The 16,011-nt window shown below is 39.9% G+C and overlaps 1 long non-coding RNA gene across 1 annotated transcript; it reads left to right on the top strand.

Annotated features, from left to right (window-relative positions):
- Nucleotides 1–7,777: 7,777 nt before the first annotated feature.
- Nucleotides 7,778–15,959, top strand: LOC307009432. Its single transcript, XR_013800033.1, has 3 exons — nt 7,778–7,861; nt 14,119–14,192; nt 14,472–15,959. It is a non-coding gene; the product is annotated as an uncharacterized lncRNA (long non-coding RNA).
- Nucleotides 15,960–16,011: the final 52 nt, after the last annotated feature.

The raw sequence follows: 16,011 nt of genomic DNA on the forward strand, positions 1-16,011 counted from the left end.
GTCGACACTCAGAGGCTGTTTTGAAATCACACCCTATACCCTCATTCACTTTTCCCTACACTAGTTTACTACTGTAGTTCACTTGACAGAGTGAATGAAAAGAAGAGAGTGAATTCAGACACTGATTGTAATGTATTGTGTTGCCACTAGAGCGCGCTGTTACGTTGGCTTAGCCAGTTCCTTTTGTGTGGACATCAGCAACTGTTTGAGTTTCCGTGTTCTTGAGTAAAGCAGTTATTGTGCAGTCACACTCACTGTCTTTATTGTCTCCAGTATCTTACATGGTGTCAGAAGTGTAGCAGGGCTACCAGTTTGAACACCAGAAGATTGACTGGGAGGCTGCGGATTCATATCAGGAATTCAACCGTTTTCAGAGCCACGTTACGTTTGTTTTTGATGGACCACTATCCGAACAAGCTGCAAAGCAGCAAGCCGGCTGGCTGGGTACGTGGACGGACAAGTCAGAGAAATTTACAAAACGCTCACCTGGGCTGAAGGTGAGAAAGAGGATCCCGAAAAAGTGCTAGAAAAGATTGAGAAATATATCAGACGAAGAGAGAACAAGAGGATAGCTCGCCATCGTTTCAAGCAGAGGAAACAAGACGTAAGTGATAGCTTCGACCATTTCGTTAAAGATTTACGGCTACTGTTAATGGATTGCGCATATGCCGACCCTGACGACATGTTGATTAATGCGATTATCGCGGGCGTGCGTGAAAAACGACTGCAAGAAAGACTACTAGACAAAGGAGAGGAATTAGCGCTAGCCAAGGCCATTGAAATCCCTCAGCAATATGAGATGTCTCAGAAACAATTGAAAATAGTCCGAGATGATGTTTCATGCTCTCGGGTGTCCACTGTAGCAGAAGTGTTCAGCCTAAGCCTTCTGGCCAAAGCAGGAAAACTCGCTATCCAGATCGCAAGTACACTCAGTCAAAGCCCCCAGCTTTCTGTGCAAGCTGCGGTAAACTTCCCAATCACAAATGGAACGAGGGCAAGTGCCCAGCCAAGGGCTCAACGTGCTCTTACTGCCACAGACCCAACCACTGGATGGCAGTGTGCCGTAAACGTGCTGTCCACACACTGACTGTAGAGGCGCTGGAGGTGACTGATGATGAAATACTGTTGTGCATCCGGCAGCTGTATTAACTGTGGACAAATGGTCTGTGCACTTGTTGATACTTTCACAGAGTCCAGTTCAAGATAGATACTGGTGCGAAGTGTAACACTTTGACTCTTGACAGCTTCCAGCAACTCGTGCACACTGGTGAATTGAAGCGTTCTAACAAGCGGTTGCGCTCCTACTCGACTCATAAGCTCAAACCAGTCGCTGCCGTAGATTTATCAGCGCACTACAAACAGTGTGCCACCGATGCGGAGTTTGAAATGTTGGATATTGCACAGGAAAGTGTGCTCAGCGGAGCCACGGCTGAAGCTTTAGGTTTGATAGCAAGGCTGAACTCCATACAAAATGTTGCTGAAGCTGAGGCAGATTCGCCTGTGGAGGGCATTCTCGAACAAGACATTGTTCATCAAGGCCTTCGTGACTTTCCTGAGCTAATACACACATCAGGGACTCTACCAGAGAGGTAAACAATCAAAATAGAGCCCAATGCTAAAGGTGTTATCCACCCCGTGCGCAGACAACCAGCTGCACTCAAGGGACAGATTGTCCAGAAACTGCATGAAATGGAGGAAAATGGCTATATAAAAAAGGTCGAGCAGTCCACTGAGTGGGTCAGGTCAATGGTGGCGGTCTCTCGGGGAGACAAGTTAAGAATTTGCATAGACCCCAGCGATTTAAATAAAGTTGTCACAATCCCTGTACTGTCTTTTGTTTTGTAGGACTTTTGTGTTGAAATATATTCTTAGTTCCCTATTGTTTCTGTGTTCTGTGTAGGCATAGCCTACTTTAAATGTATTGAAATTAATAAGGCATCTTTGAGTAAACTACGAGTATCATTTGAGTATCTATTGCCGGGCCGAGTGCCCGAGGTTTTCGGTAATCCAAATATGGTCACCCTAAAGAATCATCATTCCTTGCAAACTTCAACACACCCATTGGTAGTTTAGGTGGTTGAGGCTACCGTTTGGAATAAAATGTGCCCCCGAGATCTATCAGTGGATCATGGATGGCATGCTAAAGGGCATTATGGGAGCAGTGGCCATTATGGATGACATCTGGATTGCGGCCCCCACTGTGAAGATGCACGATGAAATCCTACACAAAGTAATCGAGAGAGCAACAAGCTACAACTTAAAGCTTAATTTCAATAAGTGTCACATTCGGCAGAGCCAAGTCCCAAATATTGGCCATTTACCGACTGCAGACGGCCTGAAGCCTGACCCAGCCTAGCCAATTAAAAAAAAAAAATATACAAAAAAACCTAGCTCGAACATCACATTGGTAACATTTTTATGATGATTACATTATATTTAAAACTAATAAAAAAAAATGGAAATGTACAAACTGGCAGACATTAAATGTAAAATTTTTTAAAGTAAGTTTCCTTACTGTGTAAGGTGAAAAGCTAATATATTAAACAAATTTAAGTACTTTCATGCATTCTTAAATGTACAGTTTTTGGACGTTTTTGGAATAAGTTGCTTCAAATAATTATATTTCTTCTTAGTTTTTAGGGTTTTATGTTACATCTTATGTTGTCACCACCATGAGCGCAAGTTTTGAAACTCATTAAAAAACATCTGCTGTTTTTTGTCATTCTGCATCATGTGTATGGCTCATCAAAACAAAGCTTCAAGTTTCAACCTAATCATCTGAGGCAGATCATCTGAACATCTGTTTGTGTGGCCTTTGAGCCGATCTATCCGAATTCTGATCTATTTGTTCAATCAAAGAAGCAACAAGCTTAATCACATGTTTTTTATCAGAGCTACAAAAGGGGGGCAAGGGGATTGAAACGGAGAAAAACGGCTCTTATCAGCAGGGTTTTGACAGGGCCTGAAATCAGTGTCAGACTACAGACCCTTTTTATTGCAAATGGCAGCCGAAGTTTACCGTGGCAGTTCAAAGCTATGAGGCCTGACAGACATGTCAGAGCAGTGGAGGTTTTCTGTGGCAGGGCACTTTTCCTAGTGCAGCTTTGCTCACAGGAGCCAGAAGAGGGATGGCACACCGCTGTACTACAGTGGATGAAGATCTAACAGAGGGGAAAGGGTTAAGCCATATACTCACTATAAAAAGCACCGATATTAAGGCTTGAGGTAAGGCTGCGGAGCATACGGTTTCCTGCAGAGGAGCCAGTGATGCTGGATCTACAAATGTGATCATCTTAATTTAAGAAAACAGAAAAAATACTGTATGAAAAATACAATCAATTTTATGTATAAAAAATGTGAATTACTGGAATTTGTCATTGTCACAATACATAAAATACCAGCTGAATTTTTTTTTTACAGATATTATTTGTAATTTGACAGTGTTTTGAGTACAATTTAAAATGAAAGAAAATGATCGTCAAAAAAAATCAGTTATTTTCTATAAAATTAGGATTTTTTTTAACAGTGTTAGGTGAAAACATACGTGAAAGAAGAAGTATGTTAGAAACGTCAGTATTCATAATATAATATGGAGACAGATAAAAAAATTGACTGGTCAAAATAATATTAAAACAAGTCCAATTGAATTAAAGATTAATAATACACTTCTACAAAGCCCGATTGATGTGGCACAGGCCCTTAATCACTATTTTGTTGAGTCAGTGGATAAAATAGCCCAAAGTTTTACGGTACAACAACCTTATTTACAAACAATTAATGCTAGTGACACAGCTTTGGTATTAAGACCGAGAGTGGTCATATCTCTGAGGTCCTCAAGGGCTATGGATATTTATGGTATGGACACACTCTTGCTGAAACAAATTAGTTCCTCAATAATCAACCCTCTAACACATATCATTAACAGTTCATTAGATCAAGGGATATTCCCTAGTTCTTGGAAACCAGCGGTTGTGGCTCCCATTTTTAAGGGAGGTGACACTCGCTTACCTTGTAATTATAGGTCAATCAGTGTCCTACCTACAATATCAAAGGTTTTTGAAAAACTAGTGGCCAAACTAATTATTGATCATCTTAATAACAGTTCATTCCAACTACATCCGATGCAATTTGGTTTTAGGGCAAATCACTCAACAGAAACTGCAATATGTTACTTTACAGAAAAGGTAAAAGCATTAATGGATAAAGGTGGAGTGGTAGGGGGTGTATTTCTTGATTTACAGAAAGCATTTGATACTCTAAACCATAATAACATTTTGCATAAACTGTATGATTTAAATTTTTCTATACATTTTGTAAACTTAATCAGATCTTATCTTTCTTCCCGTTCCCAATTAGTAAAAATTGATCATTTTAAATCAAATTTTTTAGGTCTAACAACTGGTGTTCCACAAGGGTCCATACTGGGCCCAATTCGTTTTAGCATGTATATTAATGATTTGCCCAAGCAGGTTGAACAATGTAATATCTTAATGTACGCAGACGATACAGTCATTTTTACACATGGTAAAAATGCAGAAGAGGTTGCAAAAAATTTGACAGACGTCATGGTAAAAGTTACATCCTGGGGCGTGTGACCTGACCAAGTGTCGAGGTGTCCATGAGCAAGACACCTAACCCCAGCTGCTCCCGATGAGCTGGATGGCGCCTTGTATGGCTGACACCGCCGTCGGTGTATGAATGGGTGAATGTGAGGCAACATGTAAAGCGCTTTGGAGGCCATTGGGTCTGTGAAAGCGCTATATAAATGCAGTCCATTTACCACATCCTGGCTCAATCAGAGTTTTCTGAGGTTAAATGTGTCAAAAACAGTTTGTATGATCTTTTCTAAAGGACATAGGCCCGATACAAAACAGGACATTTTTTTTTTTCAGGAGAAAGAATACAGGTTGTTTCAGAATGTAAATATCTAGGGGTACATCTAGACTCCTGTCTTGGTTTTAAAACCCACATAAAAAAAGTTTGCAAAAAGATTAAATTTAACTTGGTTAATTTTAGGTTCATTAGAAATTGTTTATCAAATGAGGCAGCCAAGATATATTTCCATTCTATGATTCTTTCTCATGTCACATATTGTTTGACAAGCTGGTCAAATACTCATCTGAAAGTCCTAAAACCATTAGAATCACTATACAAGTTTCTTAAGTTTCTTTATCAACAAGGTTGATATGATTAGATCTGGTATTTCACCAACAGATCATGACCCTTCTGATTTAGACCCATGCCCTGCTTCTCTCACTTGTTTTGAGCCTGTGTCACTCTCAACACTAAAAAGTATAGTGTCTCACATGAAGCCTACGTTTTCCCCTGCAGACATAGTTCCCTCACGTTTATTGAAAGAGGTGTTAAATCATGTTGGTCCCAGCCTGTTAACTGTGATCAATAGTTCTCTTATAAATGGAACTGTCCCATCCATTTTTAAACATGCAGTGGTCCAGCCTCTTATTAAAAAACCCAATCTAGACCCTACAGATTTTAACAATTTTAGGCCCATTTCTAAATTGTCATTTATGTCCAAAATATTGGAGAAGGTTGTTCTTTCTCAGCTCCTTCCTTTTTTAAGTGAAAATGATGTGTTGGACAATTTTCAGTCAGGTTTCAGAGCACACCATAGCACAGAAACAGCTTTGCTCAAGGTACTGAATGATTTGCTGCTGTTTGGTGATTCTGGTAATTGTGCTGTTTTATTATTGCTTGACCTCAGTGCTGCTTTTGATATGGTTGATCATGTCATCCTCCTGGATCGTCTCCAGCAACAGGTTGGGATCCAGGGTGTTGCTCTACAGTGGTTTCACTCCTATCTGAAAGATCGAACCATTTCCGTTAATATCGGAGACTGTTCCTCCTCTTCGGCTGCTATCACATGCGGAGTACCCCAGGGTTCGATCTTGGGTCCAATTTTATTCTCCTTGTATATGCTCCCCTTGGGCTCCATTTTACGTAAACATAATATTTCATATCATTGTTATGCAGATGATACTCAGTTGTACTTACCGTTGAAACCAGGTGACACCAATTCCCTGGAGTCCCTATCTGATTGCCTTAATTATATTAAGAGCTGGATGGCTAAAAACTTTCTCCAACTCAATGAGAGTAATACGGAAGTGATTATATTTGGCTCCCCTAGATCAATTGAGGAATTATCTAAAAAAATGGGTCCCTTGTCCATAAATGTGCACCCTCAGGCCAGAAATGTGGGTGTTATCTTTGATTCAGCCTTAAAATTTGACAAACAAATCAATTCTGTTGTCAAAGGTAGTTTCTTTCAGTTGAGGACGATTGCAAAGATAAAATCCTTCCTTACTCTCAAGGACTTCGAGATTGTTATTCATGCCCTTATATCATCTCGAATTGACTATTGCAATTCTCTTTACTCTGGCATCTGCCATTCATCATTATCACGCTTGCAGCTTGTTCAGAATGCGGCTGCTAGGATGTTGACTGGTACCAGGAAGAGGGACCATATATCCCCGGTATTGGCCTCTCTTCACTGGTTGCCAGTCAAATACAGAATTGATTTTAAGGTGTTATTGCTGGTTTTTAAAGCTTTACATGGATTGGCTCCATTGTATATTTCAGATCTTCTTCAGTCTTACCGTACGTCCAGGCCCCTTAGATCATCTAACCAGTTCCTTTTAGCCATTCCACAGACCCGGATGAAAACTAAAGATGATCGTGCCTTTTCAGTTGTGGCCCCTAGTCTGTGGAACAAACTGCCCTTTTTTATTAGGCTTCCCCCACTACAGAGACATTTAAGTCTCGTCTTAAAACATATTTTTATTCTTTGGCTTTTGAGTCAGTTTAGGGACACTTATGCTTAAATGCTTTTGTTTGCTGTTTCTATTTGTTGTTGTTTTTGTACTTGATAATTTTGTACAGCACTTTGGTCAGCATTGGCTGTTTTTAAATGTGCTTTATAAATAAAGTGACCTTGACCTGACCTTGACCTACAAACAAGCCCTTAAAATTTTAGATAAAAAACTAATCAGTTTTCATCATTGTCACATTTTAAATAAGTATAACTTGTTTAACTGGGAAAATCTAATCAATTTTAAAAATGTCTGTTTAGTTTATAAGATTATGCATGGTTTGGCTCCTACTCCTCTAGCTGTTTTTATTCAATTTAAATCTATTGAAAACAGAATTACAAGAGGTGCAATTAGAGCGGATTGTATTATTCCACGTAGGAAAACCTCGTTTGGTCAAGCTGTTTTCTCATATAGAGCTTCACATCAGTGGAATATTGTTCCTCACTCAATTAGAGAGTGTTCATCACTTAACTCTTTTAAGCTTAATCTTAAGAAATGGCTTCTTCATAACCAACAATGTGAACATTAATGTTGCTCCTCTATTATTATTATTAATCTTATTATTAATTTTATTATAGACCTAATCAGTCATATTTAACTCATAACAATATTTTTTTATTGTGTGTGTATATATATATATTTTTTTTATTATTATTGTATAATACGTTTAATTGTATTTTACAGAGACGTTAACAAGTTCCAGTTTTATGATTGTTGTAGTATATTGTTGTAATGTTTAACCCTTTCTTCTAGCTTAGAGCCTAATAACACCTGGCAAAGGGACTACCAATGAAAACTAGCCTTCGGGCTAATTTGGGTACATTTACATTTATGAATGTTAATTAATGTACACTGTCCCTTTTCTAAATAAATAAATAAAATAAAAGAGTAGGCGAGGAGTTCCAGGATGGCTTCTGCTTCAGGGCCAGGTTCTCGAGTGCAGTCCGATGGATACTTTTCTATCCCAGGAGGCCACGCGAGAGGATACGTCTTTATTAAACACGCAGAGATCAGCGACACGGGTGCTTTCAAATGTGAGTAAACACGGTTCCTTAAAATTGCATGTGTTGAACTACTGTAGAGTAAACTGTTGAATTGTTGAAGGTGTAAAGGAGTTAGACAGTATAGTGTAGTTGTGATTTTGCTGTAAAAACACATTTTATTATGTAACAGGGGAGCTCCAGTAAGGACACGTAAGTTACGTCTCTAAAGTGGATTTACATAAACCATATACGCTTATTTTAAATGTCTATTTACATCTGACAGGAAAATCTTCAATAAGTATTGCAGAAGAGCACATCACAACATGAAATAGACATCTGAGTGATGTATGTGTGCTATTATATAGAACAAATCTATAAAGTAACTAAAGATTATCTGTAGTATATCGTGCAGGGACAATAAACAGGCCGAGAATCACTATTGAAACACGTCTTTACTGTCTTACTTCTGGGAACAGACTGCCAACTACAGGTGCCGCTTGGCTGGGTAAAACACAAATAATCGTTGTTCAAAACAAAACTTAACACAATAATTGCAACTGCCTTTGCAATAATGACCCACAAGGTGGCAACCTCAAACTGTCAATCACACAAATCTATTACATTCCTTCCCTTTTAGCTTGTTTTCTTCCTTTAAACAAAAAACATTTTAGATTTAGCACTAATTAGCAACAACTAACTTTGCATTTAAATCTCACAACAAAAATAAATCTAGTAGGCCTACCCCTGAAAATGTTCTCAATCTTGGCAAAATATGAACCTTCTATTATCAACTAAAAATGTCTCTTGGCAGCTTACATTCACTGTGCAGAATTACATTTACATACAACATAGTGCCAGTTATAGATTCAGTTTTTGAGGTGGTACACGAACCCTCTCTGGGTGAGTTTTTGTTTGCTGTGTGTGATGGCACCTCAACAACCTGTTCAGTTTTAGTGAGAACAGTAGGTGGTATTAGCTTCACTGGTGCACTGGGAAAAAGCTGGAAAAGCACAGTTTATGGTTACTGGTGGCTTATTTTAAACCACTGGTGAGGGCAAGCTTGGTGGAATTGTCTCAACCTTTCCTCGCCATGGCAACATGTGGTCAACATGCACTGTGCGCTGCCTCTGACCCTCTTGTAACAGGTATGTGACAGCTCCCAGTCTTTTTAGTACTTTTGCCTGAATCCATTTTTCCACTCCTCCCCTGAAATTTCAGATCCGGACAGTTTCTCCTTCCTGAAAGAAACAAAGAGATGAGCCACCACGGTCATGATGACGTTTCCGTGTGGCTTGTTTCTCTTCAATCCGTCTGGCAAGCTTGGGCTTAAGCAAACTGAAACGGGTTCAGATCTGGCGTTTCAGAAATAACTCAGCCGGTGTCTGTCCAGTCACGGTGTGGGATGCACTGCGGTACGTGAGCAGGAAATTTGCAAGTCTATGACTGAGTGGCAAGGGAGGCTTTCCCTCCGCCTCCAACACATCCTTTGTCAGCGCACGTTTCAAAATCTGCACTGACCTCTCTGCAGCTCCACTTGATGCAGGATGGTATGCAGGTACAGCAGTGTGTTTGATACCGTTTCTCTCCAGAAACTGTGTAAACTCCCTCGACACCAGCTGTGGACCATTATCTGATACCAGCTCTTCTGGCAGTCCATACGCAGAGAACAGGCTTCGCAGCACTTCAATGGTGTTGTGAGAGGTGGTGGAAGACATGGGAAAAACTTCTAACCACTTTGAATGGCTATCAATGACCACCAGAAAATACTGCTCATCCTTCTCAGCAAAATCAATGTGAATTCTCTCCCACACTCTTTCCGGCCATCTCCAGTGGTGCAGCGGTGCGACTGCTGCCATTTTCTGAACAGCTTGGCAGATAGAGCAACCCTTCACCAGCTCTTCAATTTCCCCATCACAGGGCCCCAGAGAACGCATCCTTGGTCCGCTGACAACTCCTGCCTGCGTATGAAATAAGGCTGCAGTGACTCCTCCTGAACATGACTGGGCCATCCATTCATTGTGTGGCTCCACACTTTGTTCAGTATAGGATCTTTTAAAGTAGCTCTCTCAATGTCTTTTGCACCCACTGGTAGTTCCTCCACGTGTGAGAAGTAAAAAATACCTCCCTATTCTCCTGTGTTGTCGAATGAGGCACTGGGTAGGCGAGACAAAGCATCAGCGTTTGCATGATCAGCTGATCTCCTGTACTCAACATCATAGCTGTATGCCATGAGGATGAGAGCCCAGCGTTGCATCCTTAATGCTGCTAAAGTTGGAATCGCTGATTTTGGTCCCAGGATAGTTAACAGTGGTTTGTGATCTGTGATCAGTGTGAATTTCCCTCCCATATAGATATTTATGGAATTTCGTTACTCCAAAGATGATGGCAAGTGCCTCCTTATAGATTTGGGCATATTTTCTTTCAGCCTCTGTTAATGTCCTTGATGCAAAAGCCACAGGCCGTTCCTCTCCATTTTCCATGACATGAGAAAATACCGCCCCTACTCCATACGGTGACACATCACATGCAATCCGGAGTGGCAAACGTGTGTTGTAATGCACCAACACCTTATTTTGCTGTAATAGCTGCTTTGCATCTTCAAATGCCTTTGCACACTCTGAAGTCCAAACCCACTTAGCCTCTTTTCTCAGCAGGTTGTGTAGAGGGTGGAGGATGGTGGAGGAGTTTGGCAGGAAACGGCTGTAGTGGTTAAGAAGACCTAAGAAGGACTTCAGCTCTGTGACATTTGTTGGCTCAAGCGTTTTGTTTATAGATGCAACCTTTTCATCAGTGGGGTGCAGGCCATCCTGGTCAATGCGATGTCCCAGATACTCCACACTGCTCTGAAAAAACTGACATTTAGACAGTTTCACTCGGACACCATATTTGCAGACGTGTGAGCAATTCATCCAGTCTTTTTAAATGCTTCTCCTCAGATGAAGCAGTGATGAGAATATCATCCAAAAAACATGTCACATGGTCCAGCCCTTGTAAAATCTGGTCCATAACAGACTGAAAAATGCGCTGTGCGCTGGAAACACCATAGCTGAGGTGATGAAATTTGTACAGGTACTTATGAGTGTTGACCGTCAAATACTTCTCTGACTCTTAATCTAACATCAGCTGCTGGTAGGCATGAGAAAGGTCAAGCTTACTGAATGATGTTCCTCCTGCTAAGGTAGCAAACCGATCTTCGGTGTTAGTGGGTATGTCTGCTCTTCTATACACCAATTAATACTGACCTTGTAGTCGCCACAAATCCTAATTGTTTTATCTGCCTTTGGCACGGTGACTATCGGAGAGGCCCACTCAGTCTTTTGAGTCTTTGAAATCACCTTCATTTTCTCCAACCTGTCCAGCTCCTTTTCAACTGCTTCCTTTAATGCGTAAGGAACTGGGCGAGCTTTGCAGAGGATTGGTGTGGTGCCTGGTTTTATGTGGATTTTGGCTTTAAAACCCTCTATGCAGCCTTGGTTCTCAGAGATCACTGCCTGGTGGCGCCGTAACACCTCGTTGACTCCTAGGGTCCACTCTGCCTGTGTGAACACCATGTGTACTGTGAAAATCTGTTTCCAGTTCAGGTGTGGCTCCTTTAACCAGTTCCTACCAATCAGAGTTGGTCTACTTCCCTTTACAATGACAAGAGGTAGGGTGACTTGCTGTGTTCATACTGCACTGGTAACATGATGTATCCTCGAACAGCGAAACTTTGGGCTGAATATGATTTCAGCTTTAACTTGGGGGCTGGGTTTAAACGGAAATGATTCAAATTTGTCTGGTAGTAATCCTCAGATACCACTGACTGTAACGGTGTTGTTTATTGTGTCATGTTTCTGGTTTGTGGTTTCACTGTCTTTGGTTTTTTGCATTCAGTATGTATCTTGTTTCTCTGCCTTGTATCCCTAGTCATGTTAATTATTAGGTCCCTTTTGTCAGGTGCAGTGGTGTAGTCTACGTGATACGCAGGTATACGCCGTATACCCACTAGGAAATGCCAAGTATTTCCGTATACCCATTAAAAAAAGCGTGAGGATACGTAACAACTTCGTTTTGTGACAGAACTTTCACACTTTCATTCATAAATTCACCGCGTCTGTGTTTGCAATGGACACAGATCAAATCGCGTGAATATTAAAAACTCAAAGAGACTGCAGTTGTTCAACGTGTCTCTGGGAATGAGCGCTCAATGTGTGCTCTACTACACACACACACACACACACTGAAGCAAGCGCGTGCTTGTGTCAGCGCTTCACTGTAGCTATGAGGACATGATGTAGGCTACACATGACACATGAACTTCATCACAGAGCTGCTATGAGAGTCACTTCATGAGAATTTCACCATTTCATTTGATAAAACTATCGTCATTCATTCGTATCATACACACACAGAAACTGTAATGTCTTTACGACAACCTGTCAAAATAAAAGTTCGGTATAAACTCAAAGAAATTATGAAAGAAATTGCACAGTAAAATGTACTGTAAAATAATAATAATGATGAAATCTATTAAAACTTATTTTAAAAAGGGTCACAGACAGTATACTCACTACAAAAAACTAGACTACACCACTGGTCAGGTGTGTTGTCCTGTTAGTTTGTAAGCTTCCACTCGTTGTTCTCATTTGCCCCAGCTGTGTCTCGTTCCCTGATTCCCTCTGTGTATATAAATCCTGTGTGCTCTTTTGCTCCTTGTCAGTTATTGAATGTATGTACCACGAGTATCTTGTTCTGTTCCAAGTTTACCCAAGTCTGTGTTGATTAAAGTCTACTGCTGCATTTAGATCCGACTACCGCCTTTGCTTCCACGCAATTCATGACACTGACACAGCTGACCCTGTATCCAGTAGCATTGTTGTGCTCTTATCACCCAGTGCGGCATCCACTGTGTACCCCTTTTCACAGCTTGAGGTGGAGTATACTGCATACACTCCAAAAAGTTCAGTCTCTTCATCCCCTCTGGATGTATTTCCCTCAGCTTCCACATACTGAGTTTGAGAAGTGGCTTTTCCTTTTCTACATGCACGGGCTATGGGTCCAATTTTGGAGCAGATATGACACTTTTCATTTTTGAATCTGCAGTCACGTGCTGAGTGTCTTTCCCCCACATCGATAACATGTCTGTTGTGTCCCAAAGTAATTTTTTTACGCCTTTTTGGCCTTTGCTTTGTGCTTTATTATCATGTTGTCGTCTAAACTGTCCTTTCCTCCCTTTCTCAGAAAAGCTTGTACTTGACAGGGCATTTACCTGATGAGGCTCGCTGTGTCCAGAAAACTCCGTTGATTTCTTTGACGCCAGTTCCATTGCTACTGCAATCTCACAAGCTTTCAGGAAGGTCAGATCCTTTTCAGACAACAACCTGCGCTGCACGGCCTCCGAGCGTAGTCCACTCACAAAACTATCTCTTAGCGCATCATCCAGGTTTTGTCCAAAAACACAGGTAGCTGCCTCAAAGCCACCACATAATCAGAGACAGTTTCACTCTCTTTCTGGTTACGCTTCTGGAACCGAAACCGTTCCGCGATTACAATCGGTGCCGGCTTGTAATGCGTAAGCTCAGTGGTCTCACCAGATCAGAATACTTCATAGTACTCGGTACTGTCGGCGACACCAGATTCTTCAGCAGCTTATAAGCATCAGCCCCAATCACAGAGAGAAACACACACACTTTCTTTTCATCCTTGATTTCATTTGCCAACATCCACTGTTCCAGACGTTCCAGATATGACTCAAAATCCTCCTCCGCGCCGTTGTATTCATCCACACGACCGACTGGCACAGCCATGGCAGATTTTTTCTGAGGCTAACTGCTAAAAAAAACACGTGCCTGGTTCACCCACAAAAAAAATATGTTTTTTTGTTAATATATATACGACCAGTGTACGGTGACTCTTACAGTCCAATTACGCAGTGGTATTACTTTAATATCCTCGTCGCCATTTGCAGTATATCGTGCAGGGACAATAAACAGGCCGAGAATCACTATTGAAACCCGTCTTTACTGTCTTACTTCTGGGAACCGACTGCCAACTACAGGTGCCGCTTGGCTGGGTAAAACACCAATAATCGTTGGTCAAAACAAAACTTAACACAATAACTGCCTTTGCCACAATGACCCACAAGGTGGCAACCTCAAACTGTCAATCACACAAATCTATTACATTATCTATTTTATTTGTCCATTAGTACTGTTGATAAATTGAGGAACATTTATGTTGGATAAAAAGTTCAAACAACCTCAACATGTGAATGTAGTGTTGAGCTCATAAATCACAGAGGTTATGTGAATCTTGTCTGGATGTTACAGGGACAGAAGAACAGATGTGTGTTTATCCGGTGGAGAGAGGCTCGTGAAGCTGAAGCTGTCATCAAAGGCTTTGAGTGAGTATATACAGAAATGAATAACAACAACTATTTAAATATTAAGTTGTCGTTTATTTTAATTATTGTAATTTCAAACAGAGATATTACAGCACTTTTCTGGTTCTTGATTTCTGTGCATTTGCTGCACAGCTGTTGTGGTGGAGCAGGACCTGCAAGGAAAGATGATGGCGGCATTAGTGGGGGAAAAGCGTTTTTGTCTTCTAAATAATACAGAAATCAAATGACATTGTGCTGTTAAAACGACTGCTTTTGTGTTATGTTTGTGCATTTTTGTAGGATGTGAAATGTCAGCAGACTGGTGTGAGCTGAGGATGAGGAGCACAGAGCTGAATCCTGGAGATGGTGCCATGGACGAGACCCTCCATCACTCCACCGGCCCTTATTGCCTCAGATTGTGAAGCACTGTAGTCACATTGCTAGTCAGTAAATAAAATATCATTTTTTAATTAATTAATGCTTTAATTGATTGTTTGAATGGAAATGTAAATATGTTCAATATATACACATCTAAAGTGTATTCATATAGCTATGACATACATTACATTTTGTTTTTATTGTTTTTTAGTTTTTTATTGAATTATATCATTTTCAGTAAAAAAGTAATTTAACCCTTTATATTGAACAAGAATATTGTCATACTCCTAAGGCGTGTTCAGACCTTTATTTTGAAATAGTGATGAACATGAAAAATCATGAAAGAATGGTAGAAACCTCCGTTTGTTTTCATGCCAAGAGTTCAAAAGATAGCATCCATTAAATTATTTTAGAAAAAAAGGTCTGAAAATGTTTTGAATATAAAGAAAAAAATGATCTATAATGAGCTATAATGCACAAACGTGTTCTTTTTGTGTTTCTTAGAGGTTGAATTCATTTCAAAATCTGCAAAACTTCCAGTACTACTTTTGAATAGGATGTCTACTTCATAAATTGTATGAAAATTGTAAAAATAATGGTTCAGATCACTCAAACAACATATGGAAATGGAGGTGCCCTTATATGGGCAGTAATGTCAACTAGTGGAAAGGTTTGGTACTGCGCTCAAACTAAATCTCACTGAAAGCTTATTTTTTGAGATATCATCCTAAAATTTGAAACACAACTTGTTCAGATTTTTCGCTTTGATTTTTTTGCATTTTTAGAAAAGATGCATATAAAATATGAATAATACAATTTTTAACATTGTACATTTTCATAAACTCAAACTTCTATAACTTTTTTTCTGTTTAACTTTCTTAATTTATTTCACTTCTACAAAAATCTGCCAAATGTCTTCTTTAAAACAAGACCAATCTTAAATCTATATTCCAAAGCATTCTTGAATTACAACCATTTAAGTTCATAATGCGCATTTCCATGTCTATTTAATTGGTCAGCATTTATCGTTGTTATTATTGTATGTTTTGGGGTGGGATAGCAATGCAATTCATCCTGGGGTAATATTAATTTTTAATATTAATGATACGAGTATAAAATCAACAGTTTTCCCCAAAGGCGAATCTTCACACAGCTTCAGACAGCGTCTCCTTTGTGCAGACATTACAAACACTGAGGAAAACTGTTCTAGGTAGGGCTGTTGAGTATATAATATATATATATATATATATGTAATAAGGTCCGATTTCAAAACGGTTTTCGCAGGCTGAATCTTGAGTTTGTAAGCTTTCCAATGATATATAATATGTCAACATTATATGAGTTGAAGTATAGGATATAATTGTTTTAAACATGCAATGGCAGTTACAATTATAGATTTGGTCCTTTTTTTAGGCAATGTGATCTGGGAGTCACAACTCATAAAGTCCTAAATTATTTTGGA

Source organism: Phoxinus phoxinus, assembly GCF_949152265.1.
Source record: "Phoxinus phoxinus genome assembly, chromosome: 1".
Taxonomy (NCBI): Eukaryota; Metazoa; Chordata; class Actinopteri; order Cypriniformes; family Leuciscidae; genus Phoxinus; species Phoxinus phoxinus.